The sequence below is a fragment of the Marmota marmota genome, unplaced genomic scaffold (genome assembly GCF_001458135.2).
Source record: "Marmota marmota marmota unplaced genomic scaffold, marMar, whole genome shotgun sequence".
Classification (NCBI taxonomy): Eukaryota; Metazoa; Chordata; class Mammalia; order Rodentia; family Sciuridae; genus Marmota; species Marmota marmota.
Genome location: NW_025999842.1, coordinates 65012325 through 65028788, shown reverse-complemented (window position 1 = coordinate 65028788; position 16464 = coordinate 65012325). Strand labels below are relative to the sequence as shown.

Sequence of the window (16464 nt, the reverse complement as noted above, 5' to 3'; positions counted from 1 at the left end):
ACGCAGCTCCTCCGCCGGCCGCGAGCTGCGGGTCGTCCCGCCTCCCCGGCGCGCTGTGGGCCGGCAAGGTGGGGCGGAAGAGGGGGACGAGAAAGAGAAAGAGCGATTAAGCCCTTGGCCTCGTCTCTGGAGCTGTGCCAAAGAGAGCAGTCAAATTACAGCCTCTGGGGAAAGAGAGTTTTTTTGAAATCTCTGCTACTGTTTTCGCAGACACATCACTTTTCTCCAATTGCCGAGATCTTCAGGTTTAGCTTTCCCGGGACGTGATCATTTCCTACATGAGTTCTTTAAAATAATATGAAAATAATCACTTTATTTTATTTATTTATTTATTTTTTAAATAATCACTTTAAATCAACACTCGAGTTTTATACAAAAGCTCTCTGGGGTAATAGCAATGTCAAAAAGAGGGGGAAGCTCACTGGTTTTCAGGCATCATTACCCTCATCGCCTCAGTCGGTGTACCAAACGACCTTTGCTTAGAGAAAGTAAAAGTGAAAAAAGGGGACAAAGAATAACCTTTGAGATACCGGTGTAAAGGCACCGACTCGGCAGTAAAATTATGACTTCAATCAAAGGTGAAGTCATTTCTTAACACCTCCCATTAAGTGGCCTTACCGGGTTTGCCCATGGTCTAGTGCCACTGCGCTCTCCTTCAATTCGACTTTCAGTTTACCAGTCGCTAGCATGGGGCCAGGGAGTTATTTAACTTTTCTGGGTCTCATTTCCCTCACCTGTGAAATGGGATTGATGATAATAGCGCCTACCTCCTCTGAGAGTTGCTGTGTATGATTTAAATAAGACAATGTGCGTAAAAGGCTTAGGAGAATACCCAACACCTAATAAAACCTACATAAATGTTACTATTGTTATTGAATTTCCCCCCTTTTATTTGCCTTTATATAGGTATATGGTTAAAAATTATATATATATATATATTTTTTTTTGTGCAAGGTTTTGTACACAAAAAGTGGAGCTTATGTTCTATTTTATTTCCCAAACTGACTTTGGAGTGGGTTATGCTTAGAATATGTTTACTACGGCAAATTTGCACTGGGACTGAAACTTGCCATCTTCAAAACATCTTTGCAGTAGGTCTTGGGATGACCTTGTGGGCTTGACAGGACAGGTTCTAACTGTCTTTCATTGACAGGAAACTGAGGCTGAAGAGTCTTAATTAAGACTTTCTCCAGAATCTGGAGTTCACACAAATCATATCTCTATCTCTTTATACTGTTATTAGTTATAGACATGGGGCAGAAACACTTCACTTGGTACAGCATGTTTTGTCCAATAGCACATCAGTCTCCCTTATCCACACAGTTTTGCTTCCATAGTTTTGCTTTACCAGAGATCAACAACAATCTGAAAATATCAAATGGAAAATTCCAGAGACAATTCATAATTTATAAATTGTGCACCATTCTGAGTAGCATGATGAAAATTTCTCATTACTCTTCTTCATTCCACTTGTGATGTGAATCGTCTCTTGTCTAATGCATCCACACTGTATACATTACCTCCTACTAGCTGTTTTGTCTATCAGCACATCTATTGCAATATCACAATATTTGTCTCCAATTAGCCATAAATTTACTCAGTAATTGTCCCAAAGGGCAAGAGTATTAATGTTAGTAATTTTATTATGGTATATTGCTATAATTCTTCTATATTATTATTAGTTTTTATTGTTGTTGCCTTACTATGCCTACTTTATATATTAAACATTATCATAGGTTCGTTTGTAGAGGAAAAAAGTCAAGGTATATACAGGATTCAGTACTCTCCACAGTTTCAGGTATCTGCTGGGGGTTTTGGAATGTATCCTTTGGGGTCAAGATAGATGACTGCACCACATTTATGGTCTCTTGTCAATCCTGTGACATGCTTCAGAGAAGCTACTTGGTGAGTGTATTCATGCCTGAGGGTCAGGGTTTGGGGGCACCTTGGAGAGGAAGGAAAGAAAACTGGGGTTTCCCTCTCTTCAGGATACAGTGACTTAGAGTAAAGCCATTGGAGGGGTAGAGGGATGCCATGAAAAGACTACTCACTTGGAGTTTCCAGCGACTTAAACACTTAGGGGTCACTCCAGGGGAACTGGGCTGCGCGAAATAACCACATAAGAGACAGAAATACCTTTTTCTTTGGGGGCGCTGTGAGGGCTCCTTTGACCTTAAGGGTCCGCAGAAAGAGAGAGAGAGAGAGAGAGAGAGAGAGAGAGAGAGAGAGAGAGCATGCTGACCCCTTTTATTGAGGAGAAGCCATTCAAATGAGGCAAGGGGTCAGGTTTCAGGGGGCTGAGTCTAGCTTCATGATGTCTGCTGTCAGCAGGTTGACTGACATCTAGGAAGGCCACACCCAAGGACAGAGTAAGAGAAGGGGACACACAAAGGGGGTTTCCATGGAACATTCTATCCCAAACAGGGCAAGGGGTAATATTATAAAGGAACAGGTGAGTTTAGTTCCACCCATGGGGATGTAGGAAGGCACACCCAGGCACAAAGACACATTTGCTCGTCCCTAAAGATTGGGGCTACCATCTATGGTTACCTAGACAACCAGATAACAAGGTGACCTACAACGCCACACTAATCAGAAGGGGAGACAAATGCTGGTCACGTACTATGTCGGCCTCACTGCAGACTTCACCCCATGCCGGCAGTTTCCCTTGGGCAGAGGACAATTCTGAACCATGGAGCTGTGGTATCTATGGAGTGGTTATATTTCCTGTCGAGCCCACTCCTCTTCCTGTCACCTTAGTTCAGTAATGAGGTGGAGATAAGAAGTGGAAAGAAGAACAAGAAGCTCTTTGATTGAATCTGTGCATAAAGCATGACTGGGCACCTAACTCACGTTGCCACTCCTGGTTCCCCATTAGGTACACTCTGCCCTTCAGATCACCAGAGTGTGGTCTGCTTGGAATCCCTTGGCCTGACTCACTGAAGGTCTAGTTAAACCATGTGTGCCCTGCATTTAGCGCAGCATTGAACACAGTAGACTTAAAAAAATTTTTTTTTTTTTGGTTATAGATGAACACAGTACCTTTATTTAATTTATTTGTTATTATGTGGTGCTAAGGATTAAACCTAGTGCCTTACACATGCCAGGCCAATGCTCTACCACTAAGCCACAACCCCAGCCCACAGTAGACTTTTAAAGATAGACAGGCAGATGGATGGATGAATGGATGAAGGACAGAGTACAGAGCTCTGAAAATACTATTATGTAGCATTGCATGTTGGTAACATGCTACACTCCCCTTTAAGGAGAAGAACTCAGTTCCAGAGCTTTCTAAGTAAGGTCATATCTAGTATTAGGAAAATTCTTTTGATGAGAAGTTTTCTGTGTTAAGGTCAAAAAAAGGGAAACAGAAAACATTTAAGGTATTTATAAAAGAAGTGTTTTAATGCAGTGAACTGCCTGTAAACATGAAGGAAGAACCAAGAATTCAAAAGGAGACAGTGGGTGAAGCAGCCCAGAAGTTAAATACAGCAAAATGCCACCACCACCCCTAGATGGAGGGCCAGGGGAGGGGTGTTAGAGATGAAACCGCTGGAGCTGGAGAAATAGCCGTTGCCACAGACCCTGACAGAGAGGAGGAAAAATACAATTTTTGCCCTCCCTTCAGTATCCAATCCTGGTACGATCATTGATGGAACTCTGCTAAGAGACTGGGAAGAAAGCCCATAGCCCCCTCCCCAGCCCTGCAACCCTGGGAGACTGAGCAGGAGAAGGCAAGAAGGGTCTGAGGGCAACAGGCCCAGGCCTGGCCTGTTCTTCAAACTTCTCCCTCTCAAGACAGATTGGGTCTCCCAACTAGACATCTGTAAAAGAAGCATTTTTGCTTTTTGAGATTATTAAACATCTTCTAAAGCATGATATTGTTTCCTTAGACAGAGCCAGTCAGGTAGACACCATAATGCCTAAGGTCACAGAGATTCCAGAAAGTTCAATGACTTGCCTCACAGCTCTAGGGGCAGCGTAGGACACAAGCACAGAGCTAGGCCCTCAGTTCTCAAGGCCGCTCACTAACACAGCTGTTTCTAATGGAAACCAGTATAGTGGCGTGGGCTCCTATGGCGTCTCACTCCCGGGTCTCCAGTCCATGCACACATGGGAGTCAATGTTTGCAAAGCTTACAGAGTTTGATGGGTCCATCACGCCCTGCTTTAATTTTACGACTTATGTTGATAACTTTTATGATGTTGATGGTGACTGTACTGAATTTATGATTATACAAGATCACAAAAATCATGTCTACTGGATTATAGGAGTCCCAGAGGAAAAACCCAGGTGGAGTTTAACTTTTTTTTTTCCTTTAAAAAAAAAAAAAAGAAAAAGTTTTAATTTTAAATTTGGATTTGTGAGCTTGAAAAGAACAAAATCAAAAACAAAACAAAACAAAGAACTATAGACTATCCTGGCCATGTTAGCAAGCTTAGGGTAAGGGAAGTGACCTATGACAGTCTCATGTAGACAGATGACCAGGGATGCAAGCAGGTGGGATGATGGGTTTCTTCAAATTCTCTGCATCCAGAAATGACCATCAGGATCTGTACTGGAGCTGGTACTTCTTTCTCCAAAGCCTATGAGCCAGAAGATTTTTAAAATTAGGAAGCTGTACTAACCTCAAAGAGTGAAAGATACCATGAGAAATGTTCCTGTTTATTATTATCTAGCCGAGTTGGACCTAAAAGTAAGTAGGGAATTTAAAACCATCCGAAAATTCTGAGATATTCAAATTACCTGCTGCTGACCTGCAACAAGAGCACCTGAACTCTCCATCATGAATCACCTCCTGGGTGAAGGCCTGGTTCAAAGGCAAGTGCAAATTCTTCATCTGTCAAGGATGATATACATGGTGGAGGATTATCCCAAACATTCTCAGACTGGTACAGTGGGCACATCAGATCTCCAGGGCAAGAAAAAGGAAAAAGGCCCCAAGATGCAAAAAAAAAAAAAAATCTAGGCAATTATCATAGACATTCGAGAAGGAGAAACTTCAACAACTCATGGTCAAGGGTATCTTTCCACCATTTCTTCTAATTGCCTATCTTGATGTTGACCCACATGCTAAAGTGAGATGTGTGTGTAATATGCTTTACAAATATTGACATTTGAGGAAAAAATCCTAGAATTTAAACTTTAAACTTAGTGTCAATACACATTGGGGACATAAGCAAAATTCAATATTATGCAGATAGCCTGAACGTCTTTGTAATAGATAACATCCTAAATTATATTCTATTAAAATAAAGCATTGTGGACAGTTTATACCTTTGCTTCACAATTAGCTTTTTATGAAGTGGATATTAAAGTATTAGGGTACACATTTAGAAGATTTTGAAATTTAGTAGGTTTTTTTTTTTTTTTTTTTAGCTCTTTTCTTTATTGGATGTATTGAGGGAAGAAGTTACTTTCAACTTTATTGCTCAAAAAATAATCATGTTTGGAAGTTTTCTGTAGGAATAATACAACACCCCCTAGATTCACTTGGATGTGTAAGGGTGGGTGCTTTGGGTTGTAACTATGGAAGGAAGAGTACTGGTATCTAGTGATGGGGTGCCAGGGTTACTCACCTTTTTACATGACTGAGATAGTCTTGCATGAGGAGGTTGCCACCTTAAACATCAGTAACATCTCCCTACACTCACACTGTGAGCAGTGCCTTTAAATGGGACATCTCAAACTTAAATGCTTTCAGAAGGCAGCCCTGTAAAAATATTTGTTCAGCAGTTCAGAGCTGTCAGGGTGCGGTGCACACCTGGAGGCAAGTGAATTCAAAGGACTTTAAACACCTTTTTGACCAAACAAAAACATCCTTTTAAGCCAAATCCTCCTGAATCTCCAGGTTGCTCCTTGCCTTTCATTCCCAGTTGTTTTGGGGTAAATTTTCAGACCAAAACAGAAGGAATCATTGCTCTCTCCTCTTCCTCTTCTTCCTCCTCCTCTTCCTTATTTCTTAAAAACATATATTCAGTTGTCTAGGAAAATACTGAGAGAAAATACTTTGCTCTTTTCTAAGAATTCAAGTCCAAGGATACTAGAATAAAAGAATGCAGTGAGTAGGGAAAAGAAGACTATGTTCACCCATAAAAATTAAATTAACTGTGAAACCATTTTTAACCAGTGAACTGGTGGCAGAGGCCCCAAGCATGTTCCCTTGTTCTTCCAGGTACTGATTGCTACTGGCTTTCAACAATGTCCCAACTCTACATTAAGCACTCTGCTTGCATTACCTTATTTAATCCTCACAACTAGGGGTACTTTCTCCATTTTACAAATGAGAGGCTTACTGAACTTAGGTATAAGTGGCCAAGGTCTTTTTTGAAACTATCTACACACACACACACACACACACACACACACACACATTGGTATACAATTGGTATCAGGAATTGAACCCAGGGGTACTCAACCCCTGAGCCACATCCCTTTTTTTTTTTATCTGAGACAAGGTCTTGCTAAGTTGCTTAGGGCCTTGCTAAATTGCTGAAGCTGAACTTGAACTTGCGATCCTCCTGCCTCAGTCACCTGAGCTGCTGGGATTATAGTTTAAAGCTGCCACTATACATGGTTTTAAACTATATTTTAATTTTTAATTGATACAGTTATTATACATATTTATGGCATTTCAACACATGTATACAACATGTAACAGATCAAGGCAGTTGGCATATCTATCATCTCAGACATTTATCATTTCTTTGTGTTGGAAACATTTGAAATCCTTTAGTTATTTTGAAATATTCAGTTAATGGTTGTGCTATAGGACATTGGAAGTTAGTCCTCTGGTCCAACTGTACCCCTGAACCCATTAACCATCCTTGTCTCCCTGTACACCCTCTCTCCCTACACCCTCTCAGTATCTGATAACCCCCATTTTGTTTTCTATGGTCAAGATTTTAGAATCAGTAAGGAGTAGTGTAGGAATTTGGAGCCAAATTCGTAACCCCAAAACTGCCCCGTAAGTACCAAGTGCCAGTGTCAGTACATCCTACGTGAATCATACACCTTAATCTTTCTATTTTGGTTTCCTTCTTTTATGGCTGCAGGACCACCTGACTTCTTTTGAACCATGGAAAAATGCAAACACATGCTCTGCTAAGAGGGTACTCTACACAACCACAGTCACAATCTTTATCCTCAACACAAGATCCTGCAAATGGGAAGATGTTTTCTTAAATCCTTTGTGATGAAGCCTGCCCTGGTGTCAGCTCATTTGGCAATAAAGCCTCGTCTGCAATGTTTGGAGAAGTGTTCCCAGAAAGTCCCAGGTGTTAAAGACTTTGGAAGAACAAGATCTGGTTTCACAGTTAATTTAATTTTTATGGGTGAACTATTAGGAGTTGGTGGAACTTTTAAGAATCGGGTGTAGTGGGAACTCTTTAGATCATTGAGGGTGGGCCTCCTTGGGGCTGGGGTTGGGGGACAGTGGTTGCAGGATCCCAGCCCCTTCCTCTTCCTCTCTTTTGCTTTCCAGCCATCTGGTGAGCAGTTCTGCACTGCCTCACACTCATGCCCAAAGCAACAGGGGCAGCCAATCATGGACTAAAAGCTCAAGAACTGGAAGCCAAAATAAACCTCTTCTCTTTATATGTTGATTGTCTCAGATATTTATTATAGTGACAGAGCAAAAATTAACACAGACTATTTGTAGTTTCATTTAAAAATCCTATTTAGTGTGAATTTTCAGTGATTTAACTGTAGGAATATAAAGGTACTGCCTCAAACTCTTGCAGAACTATTGCATTATGTATGATAGATGTACTACTTACCTTTTGAAAGCCCTTTTAGAAAAGACCTTGAATTGGGAATTGGGAATCTGAAATTTCAAAGAACCAAATTATATTGAATAGATACTATTAAGACTGTGTTTTATGAATGGTAAGAAGCAGTGGCATATTGATGCTTGTTTGTACCAATTTTCAAGAACTGGTTATTAAAATTTCAGGAATTTTCTGAGCCACGTCAAATTGGTAGCTTGAGATCAACTGCAAAGAAAATATTTACACCTCAGATGTTGGCATGAGCTACACATCAGGCTCTCCTCCCTCCCAACCCCTGCTAGAGCTGGTTGTTCAAAGCTCACCAGCACACCATTAGAAGAGGCAGGAGCTAAGAAAGAGAAAAAATATCACATGCAGTGAGCTCCTCCCATTCCATCCTTCCCAGCAGATGGGAAAGCCAGGCCTCCAGCTCACTGGTCCTAAGGGAAGATCTAGGGAAGAGAAAGAAAATGTTCACCTGGTTTCACTCTTCATAGATGATTTTGATCTTTTTTTGTCCTGAGAGTAAGTATGAGAATTAGCAAAGAATTGCTTGGTGCATCTAGACTTCAGGAAATGAAGGCTTTGAGAGCTTAGGTCAGTCCTGTGGCCCACGTTTCATTACCAGGAAGGAGCAGCACAGGCCTTTGGAGGAATAAAGAACAAGAAGCTATTAGTTTGAGGCACATGGTATCGATGCATGATGCATCTGTAAGCGTAGTTCCTAGGGCGTGGCTGTAGAATGACCTCTTGAGTCTGCTGTGGGGAGGGGAAGGTGCAAAAATGTTTTGCTGCCACGATGGCTGTGATCCCAGTTTTATAGGGGGTTGTGATGAAGACTAAGTGTGAATTTCCTTTCTTCTCTCTCTTTCTTTGAGGAAGGCATGAAAAATAGTAAAATCAAGATTTTACTGTTCAAAGGTGGATCACTAAAGGCTATTGGAACCATGGTCTCTAGATAGGCAGAAACATCACAATGGTCCAATGACTTGTGCCTCTACAGTGGTACAGCCGAAGGGGTTCTTGGACTCCCGCACTCCTCATGTAAATCCAAGCAAGACATTTGGACCTTATTTGTCAGATGCTTGGCAGGGCTTGAGGGAAGAGTGCATGGGGAGCTCACTTGAACATGAACTAGAACACATTTGAGGAAAACGGGTTTTCAGTCCCCTGAAATCCTTGTATGCTGCTCCTTCATTGGACTTCTGAGTTACCTCCTTCTGCCATATTTTCTGCATCTTCAAACTTAGCCCTTCCAACTGTGCAGGAGAAAGTTTTGCATTTGAGATCTGATTGTGTGTGTTGTAGAAAGGAAGGAAAAGGGACTGAATCACTGTAGGGAACAAACGATCAGCTGAAAGGAGAAAGGACCCGAAATGGCCCTTATTCATTAACGCTGAAAAAATGGTCTTTGCAACTGTAAATGGCCAGTGTTCTTTCAGGCACAACATCATCTTAGAAATAATTATCTAGGGCGATCAGTAAGGTCTCTGTGACAACTCTAACTTGAAGCTGCAAATTTGGAGACTTGAGATGTTCTGTAGAAAGCTATGCCTGCTTTGCATTTCCATTTTAAATGGGGGCAGGCTATATTTCATGAAAACTAAAATGCCTTATTCCAAGCAAAAGCTCCAACCAATGAAAGCAGGCTTTAAAGGTTGTTCTTGCATCAACAGCGAAGTGTTGTTTAGAGTGTTCGGCATGAAGAGTGGCATGATCTAGAACTGAGTTTTCACATTACATCTTTAGCACATTAAAGTGTGAACTTTTAAATACAGTTTAATATGATTTAATCCTGTAAGACAAATGCATTTTTTTAAAAAAAAGTAGAATCCCATGAAATTCTCTAAGGAAAACAAATGGGAAATTCATTTTGGATGTAGAAATGTTGGATTTGAAAAGTCGAAGACTTGAAATTTAAAACAGAATTTAGTAATGAAGGAAGTGGTTATCTTTACAGGCCAATCTTGAAAGAACAATGTGACAACATCAGGAACAGAGGTGCATGAGGTGTGAAGGGAGAAAGATTAAAATTTTGCTTTGTCTTTGGAGGTTCCTGAAGTGAGAACTGAGAGGCTCCAGTCCAACTACAACATAATGTCTGTCTTCAAATTGGCATGATCAAACTTTGTATTTGCTAAAATGTTATGGTGGACTGTTTTTGTCATATATGCCAACTTAAAAGTATCTCAAACTCATTTTTTCCTCCAAATTCTTTTTGTTACTAAATCCAGGAAAATTAATATAGAGTATGATAAACTTAAGAATTAAGAATACATTAAATTGTTTTAGTATATATTAATTCCTCAGTGTGTGTCCAGTGAGTGCATCCTAAATTTTTAGAATCACATTTTGCATCAATTAAAAACTGGCCATACTCATCACTGGTTCATATCATTCTTTTCAGAACAGAAATGAAACCCACTTTCCATCACAATCATATTTGCACATATAGATATTTCTCTCTTTGTATAAGTTTGTTCTTCTATAGGTTTATTATCTGAATAGCTGCATTCTTTTTTTCCTTCTAATTTCTGATCTCTCCTACTAACTACCCACCTCCAAACTCATCTTTATTCACTTTATCAAAATCCTTGTTCCCATTAGCATTTTCTTCTCATCCTAATTCAGTAAAACTGATTCCATAATGTGGATACGTTGCCTATGGACTCTGAGAAGCTCTACTTTCCTTTGGAATTTTGTAATAGGACGAATTAAATGGGAAGCCAAAGAAATATATTATTTTTCTAAAATTGTTACACTGAAAAAGTCATTCTTTTAAAAAAATGTTTTATTTCTTTACTTCCTTTCAACTTATTCACAACAGTTCAACAAGTGACTTACATATAGACAGAAACTGCCTGCCAAAGATCTAACTGGAAACACCAGAGAAGATGGAAGCCCCACTAACCGCATGACCTCGACTTTCTGTGTTGGTTGGAGTCCCTTGGAACGTGGTTAACCCAAGACACACTCAGTAGCTGGGTTTCAAAGTATCTTTTTCTGTAATTACAGAAGGACTTCGATTATGAAGAACCCAACTCCGTGACCACTTTCCAGCAACCCAATACTTTCCTGAGAGTGGACTCCTACATTACTAGCAAAAATCTTGAGCTCCTATTTCCTTAGGAAATGTATCCTTTAACTTTCAAGAACAGAGGAGTCTTTTAAAACTATTCATCCAGTTAGAAAAGGGGAAAGAAATAAAAAAGACAATCTTGATATGGGCTAATGCAATTAACACATACCTTCTGTAATTGTACAATTAAAAAAATACATGAAGATAGAATAACCATATATACCTCCTGGAGTACTACCATCTATTTCTTTCTTTCCAGGCCTCCCACTCCAGCTTTGTAGCTCAAGTCCGAATTGCTTCATTCCTGGACTGGGAAGCTCCATTTGCAGGCCCCATGCATTCTGCATAGTGCTGCTGCTAGTCTGATCTTATGATACTGTTTGCAAGCCAATAATATGTGAAGGGTCCACAGAAGGCCAAAAGCCAAACAAGATGCATGGCCAGGGAGGAATTTGAGCATGTGACCCAGAAAGTAAGCAAAGAATCAAGGATTTCTGAGTTGTACAGAGACTTACCAAGTGGCCTGCAACCTGTGCATTCTCTCGCTCCATGTGAACCCTTGGCTATGTCCTTCAAAATCATGAAGTATATAACCCTCTGCACCACAGCAGTTCTGCTCAAAAAGGAAGTTGTTCACTAGGCAGTCACGTGGAGCTGGGGCAGCTGGTTTTGCAGGGTGCTCATTGGAAAAGAACACATCTAATTAAATGCCAGCGTTGTCCAGATTTGCTCAGGGGCTGGGGTGTAGGATTGTAGTTGGAGAAGACTCTTTGTTTACTCAACTTGGAGAAGTTGCAAGCTCAATTGGGAATTGATTAAATGAATTATATCCTATTGTATCTCCAATGCAAGAAAATAATGCACTCATTGTGGATGAGTGTGGAATGTAGGCCAGTTAGATACCCATAAACATCACCAAATCATCTAATTGAGAAAGATGAAAGAAGAATTTGGTACTTCTGGAACAAAGGCTTTTTCTTAAAAGGAAGTCATGGATGTGAATCCTAGTAACACCAGTTTGTCCTATTTGTTTTGCAAATTTAGTAAGAAAGGCTCAAACTCATACTGGCAGGTCTGTATACTATTTTCAGCACATTATTTACATACTTAGATTCATTGCTTTGACAAGCTGTATATGGATCATCTCATAATGTAGATTAATTCATAATGTAGCATTACTTTTTGATTAATTTCTTTCTTCTTTCTTTTGGTACCAGAGACTGAACCCAGGAATGCATAACCACTGAGCAACATCCCCAGCTCTTTATTATATTTTATTTAGAGACAGGGTCTTGCTGAGTTGTTTAGGACCACACTAAGTTGAGGCTGGCTTTGAACTTGCTATCCTCCTGCCTCAGCCTCTAGAGCTGATGAGATTATAGGCGTGCGCCACCACACTTGGCTTGATTAACTTCTTGTTTGATGACTTCATAAACGCATTGAAAGACCCTCTCAAGATTGCTAAAGAAAGACACTTAGACCAGGGGCATTTTGCCCTCAAGGTGATACCCAGAGGGTACGGAAAAGGCACCTGAGCTTATGCAGGAGAGTGCCTGAGTGTACCTTATGAATCCACACATCGTCTATCCCTTGAACACACTTCAATGGTTCCCTAGTGTCAAATCAAGTTCAACTACTAATTTAGCCCCCCAGTTGACCACTTTGGCATCTGTCATCCTCTTCATCATCATCATTATTTTTATCCTACCCCAAATTTTCAGTTAGCCAAACCTACCAATGAGCATTTCTCAGATATGTCATGTGAATTTATTTGTGGCTGGAATGTGCCTTCCTGGGATCCTTGAGGAGAAGAACCCCTTCTCCAAGGAGAAGTTCCATTGGTTATTTGAGGTTTTCTCCATATCTGGCTCAGAATGTCCAAACCACACATCCTCTACATGTCCTCGTCTCCCCAGACTACAACAAGGACCAAAACACTTTGCCAGGTGTGCCATCAGAGTGTGGACATTGGCAATAATAGAACAGGACATGTGAGATGTTTAACTTCGTGGTGATCAGACTTGTAAGTACATGAATTTTTGTTTTTAAAATGGCTCAGCAAACAAAATTGATGTCATTGAAGGTAATTATTCATATAACAAAGTGATTCATTGGTAGGTTTGTTAAAGTCTCATCCTCTGTACTAAGTTATTTTTCATAAACTGCTAACCACTTGGCAGAAGTTTAGGGGCTAAAAGAGCTTAAGCTAGATTAAGAGGAGCCTCGGTGCATTTCTGATGTTCCTCTTTCCTAGAAGAGGGTTGCTCTGCATGGGGTTTTACTTGCTAGAATCAGATGCTGTTCAGCTCAGTTCCATGAACAAGATGATGCTCTAAATCGACGGTACTGTGTCTGAAGTGTAAAGCCAGTGACTCTCAGACTGGACAGGATGTAGAGGCTGTCTAATGAAACTTTCCAAACAATTTTCCAAATAACTCTTGCTGAGAAAATAAAATAAGAATGCTAAGTTCTTCACAAATGGTTAATAAGCGGAGCACTTTTTATGACTGAATTCTGCTGTGGGAAGGGACAGGACCAGTCACAGGAGGAGTGGTCTGCAGAGCAGCTTCCCATGGGTATCTAGGTCACAGGAGCTACCTGGGGTGTGGGGGTGGGGACTCTTTCTCAGAGAATCTGTCAACAGAGCTATTAGTGTGAGGAGGTGAGCAACTGTCCACTTGCCAGCCTGTGAAGTGGAGGAAGCACTCTGGGGGCACATGGTGCTTTCCAGCTGGGGTTGGGAAGGGAGTTTTTAGAGGATGGGATGTAACATTTGACTGGAAAGGCCCTACACTCAATTCTTGCCAAGACAACCTTCCCAGGCTGGCCACAGGGACAGGTGGTCCTTGATGTCATAGCCTGTCCACCTGAAGGATAGCTACAATATTTCTTTCATATGCCAGTACATGAATGCATTCATTAGGTCATCCAATATTTGCTAAGTCCCACAAAGGTGCCAGAATCATGCTGTGCACGGGTGACATGGTATGAAAGAAAGAGATGCTCTTCCAGTTCTCATGGAATTGCCATAGAATGGGGAAAATAGACCTCAGTGACATATGTTCAAATCAGTATAAATTGCCAACTGGGAAAAGAAAAGAACATTATGAGAATGTATATCAGGGAATTAACCTACTTTGGGAATTCAGAGGCCCTGTTCTTAAAACTATCCTTCGAGCTGGGCTCTTAAGAGCAAGGGGGAAGAGAAGGCAAAGTATTTGCAGCCAGTACAAAGGCCCTGGGGCAGGTGGGAGTAGCCACTAGGAAAAAGATCCATGGGGCTAGGAGCCATGGGTAAGCAGGGACCTGGGTCAGAAGGCTGTTGTTGGGAGGGAGGCTGTGGGGTTTTGATTGGAATAATTGGCTGTAGGAAGCAGAGCAGTTGGGGTCAGATGGCTCAAGTAGAAGGAATTCCAGGTCAGTGCATGCGTTGCTCCATTTCTCTGAGTTTCGGTTTCTTAATCTCTAGGAAACGATAGCATTTGGAGAAAATCCAGGAGTGTTCTGGTTGTACTACTTACTAACTGGGTATTTAGAAAATGGATTAGCTGCTTTGCTTCTTCAAATTTTTCATCTGGAGAGTGAGGATTTCGATGCCTGCTGTTTGGCAACGCAGGTGTGGAGACAAGAGGATAAGAAATGCGAAACTGTCTTGAAAAGTGGACAAATGTGATAAAACAAGGGTCATAACAATGGCATGGATACAGCAGGGGAGGTTCGGTTCATTAGCAGAGACATGGATGTTCCCAAGGATAAAGTCAGGGATCAGGGTGGCGGCAAGTACTAAGCCAAAGGCTAATTTCTCTAATCTGTTTTGGAAATGAGTTCATTCCTTGTTCATCATGATCCTATTTAAGTCTGTTTTGTGATTTGGCCAGAAATTTTCTCATCCACTTGATGGATGCCAAGTAGAGCTGAGTTTGAATCTCACTTTCTCTACTTAATTGCCATGTTCTCTATTACTGCATAAAAGCTCTCTCAAATTTAATGGTTTTAAATAACACTGGAAGCATGCTCCTGCTCCTTCACCCTGGGATGGCCTCCGCTGTGTCTGTCATGACACAGCTAGAAGGCCACTGTTCTCCAGCACCATGCTCTCAGCCTTCCTCATCTCCAGAACTGTAAGAAACTAATCTCTGTTCTTTGTAAATTAAATAAGAAACAAACAGCAACCCCAGCCGTTTACTGTCTCACTATTTCATAGGCCAGGAGTCCCACGTGGCTCAACTGGGGTCTCTGTGGGGACCTCATGCTCAGGCTGTGGCCAAGCTGAGTTCTCATCTCACTCTGGGAAAATAATTTGCTTCCAAGCTCATTCAGAGGGTTGGCAGAATTCAGATTCTTGCAGTGGTTGGAATGAGGTGCCTGTGTCCTTGCCAAAGGTCATTCTCTGCTCCTAGAGGTCTGTCCCTTGGCCTTGCACGTGGACCTTGTGTCTTCAAGCCAGCAATAGCACATCAAGCCTTTTCATGCTTTGAATCTCTTCTGCTTCTTTCAATAACAGGCACAGAAAAGCCTTTTGCTTTTTCGGATTTCTGTAAATAAATTAGGTTCAGGGATAATGGCCTTATTTGAAGGTCTACTGAGCTGTATAATATAGCCTACTCATAGGCTATATTATATAGTGCCCATATACTCCATATACTTATGTATATAGTGCCCATTATACTCCAACTCTGGGGATTGTGCCATGAAATCTTCAGAGCCATTTTCAGAGTTGCGCCTTGCACAGTTGCTCATCTTGACCCTGATGAGATTGTTACACAAACTCCATTGGTCTTGTTTCATCATTAATCATACCTTGAAGCATCATTGCTTTGTAAGTTAAAATAAGACTTTGAACTTAGAAGATAGCAACTATATGACAAATGTGAAAACCATTTTCCTGGCTTTTCATATTAAATTTTGTATATTGGGAGCCCAGCTAGTTCCTGATACCAGAGGAGATCTTCCATGGGAAAGAGGAATGAATCCTATTCCTTGTAAGTTTAGATGTTCTTTCTGAGTTTTGTGCTACTGTGTGGTATCACGAGGATTTGATTTCTCTATAGCGGTGGATGTATGCTGTTGGTAGGCATATATTAAGGATTTGAGCAAAAGGAGAACTTTCCAGAATTCAGCCTTGGAGTGTTCACGTCTGATCTTTTAACACACCCACACTCCCCCCACCCCCACCCCACACACATGACACACACACAATGTCTCGGTAACTTCTTGGTGGTGGATAAGAGAACAGGGACTTAAAATATAATTGCTGGGGTTAGTTCATCCTGCAAATTTTATGAGTAAATTCCATTAAAGTCCACTTGCTTTTAAGACTACAGAACTGATGAAAGAAAGCATAGTTCTACCTACTTCTTTAGTCACAAGGACATAATAATCCTTGCACTGTGATGCTCCATGGAATCTCTCTATGCAACAGTAAGTTTTTATAGAGCCCCCTTCTTTATTAATATGAATTTCAACAAAAGAGCCAGCAGTCCTTAAATCCATCAACTGACCATAAATCTAGGCAGCTGCAGTATGAGTCACTCTGGGATCAGCTCAGTGAATGGGCTACTGTGCTTCCTCGCCCGCTCCCCCAGGACCGAGCCATGACGAGCCACCGACCCTCAG

General features: G+C 41.1%; 1 long non-coding RNA gene across 1 annotated transcript; it reads right to left on the bottom strand.

The window, feature by feature from the left end:
* Nucleotides 1–3096: 3096 nt before the first annotated feature.
* LOC125615601 lies at nt 3097–11481 on the bottom strand. The gene is made up of 3 exons (XR_007346258.1): nt 11364–11481; nt 8248–8414; nt 3097–4586 (listed from the first exon to the last, which is right to left on the bottom strand). It is a non-coding gene; the product is annotated as an uncharacterized LOC125615601 (long non-coding RNA).
* Between the last annotated feature and the right edge of the window lie 4983 nt (nt 11482–16464).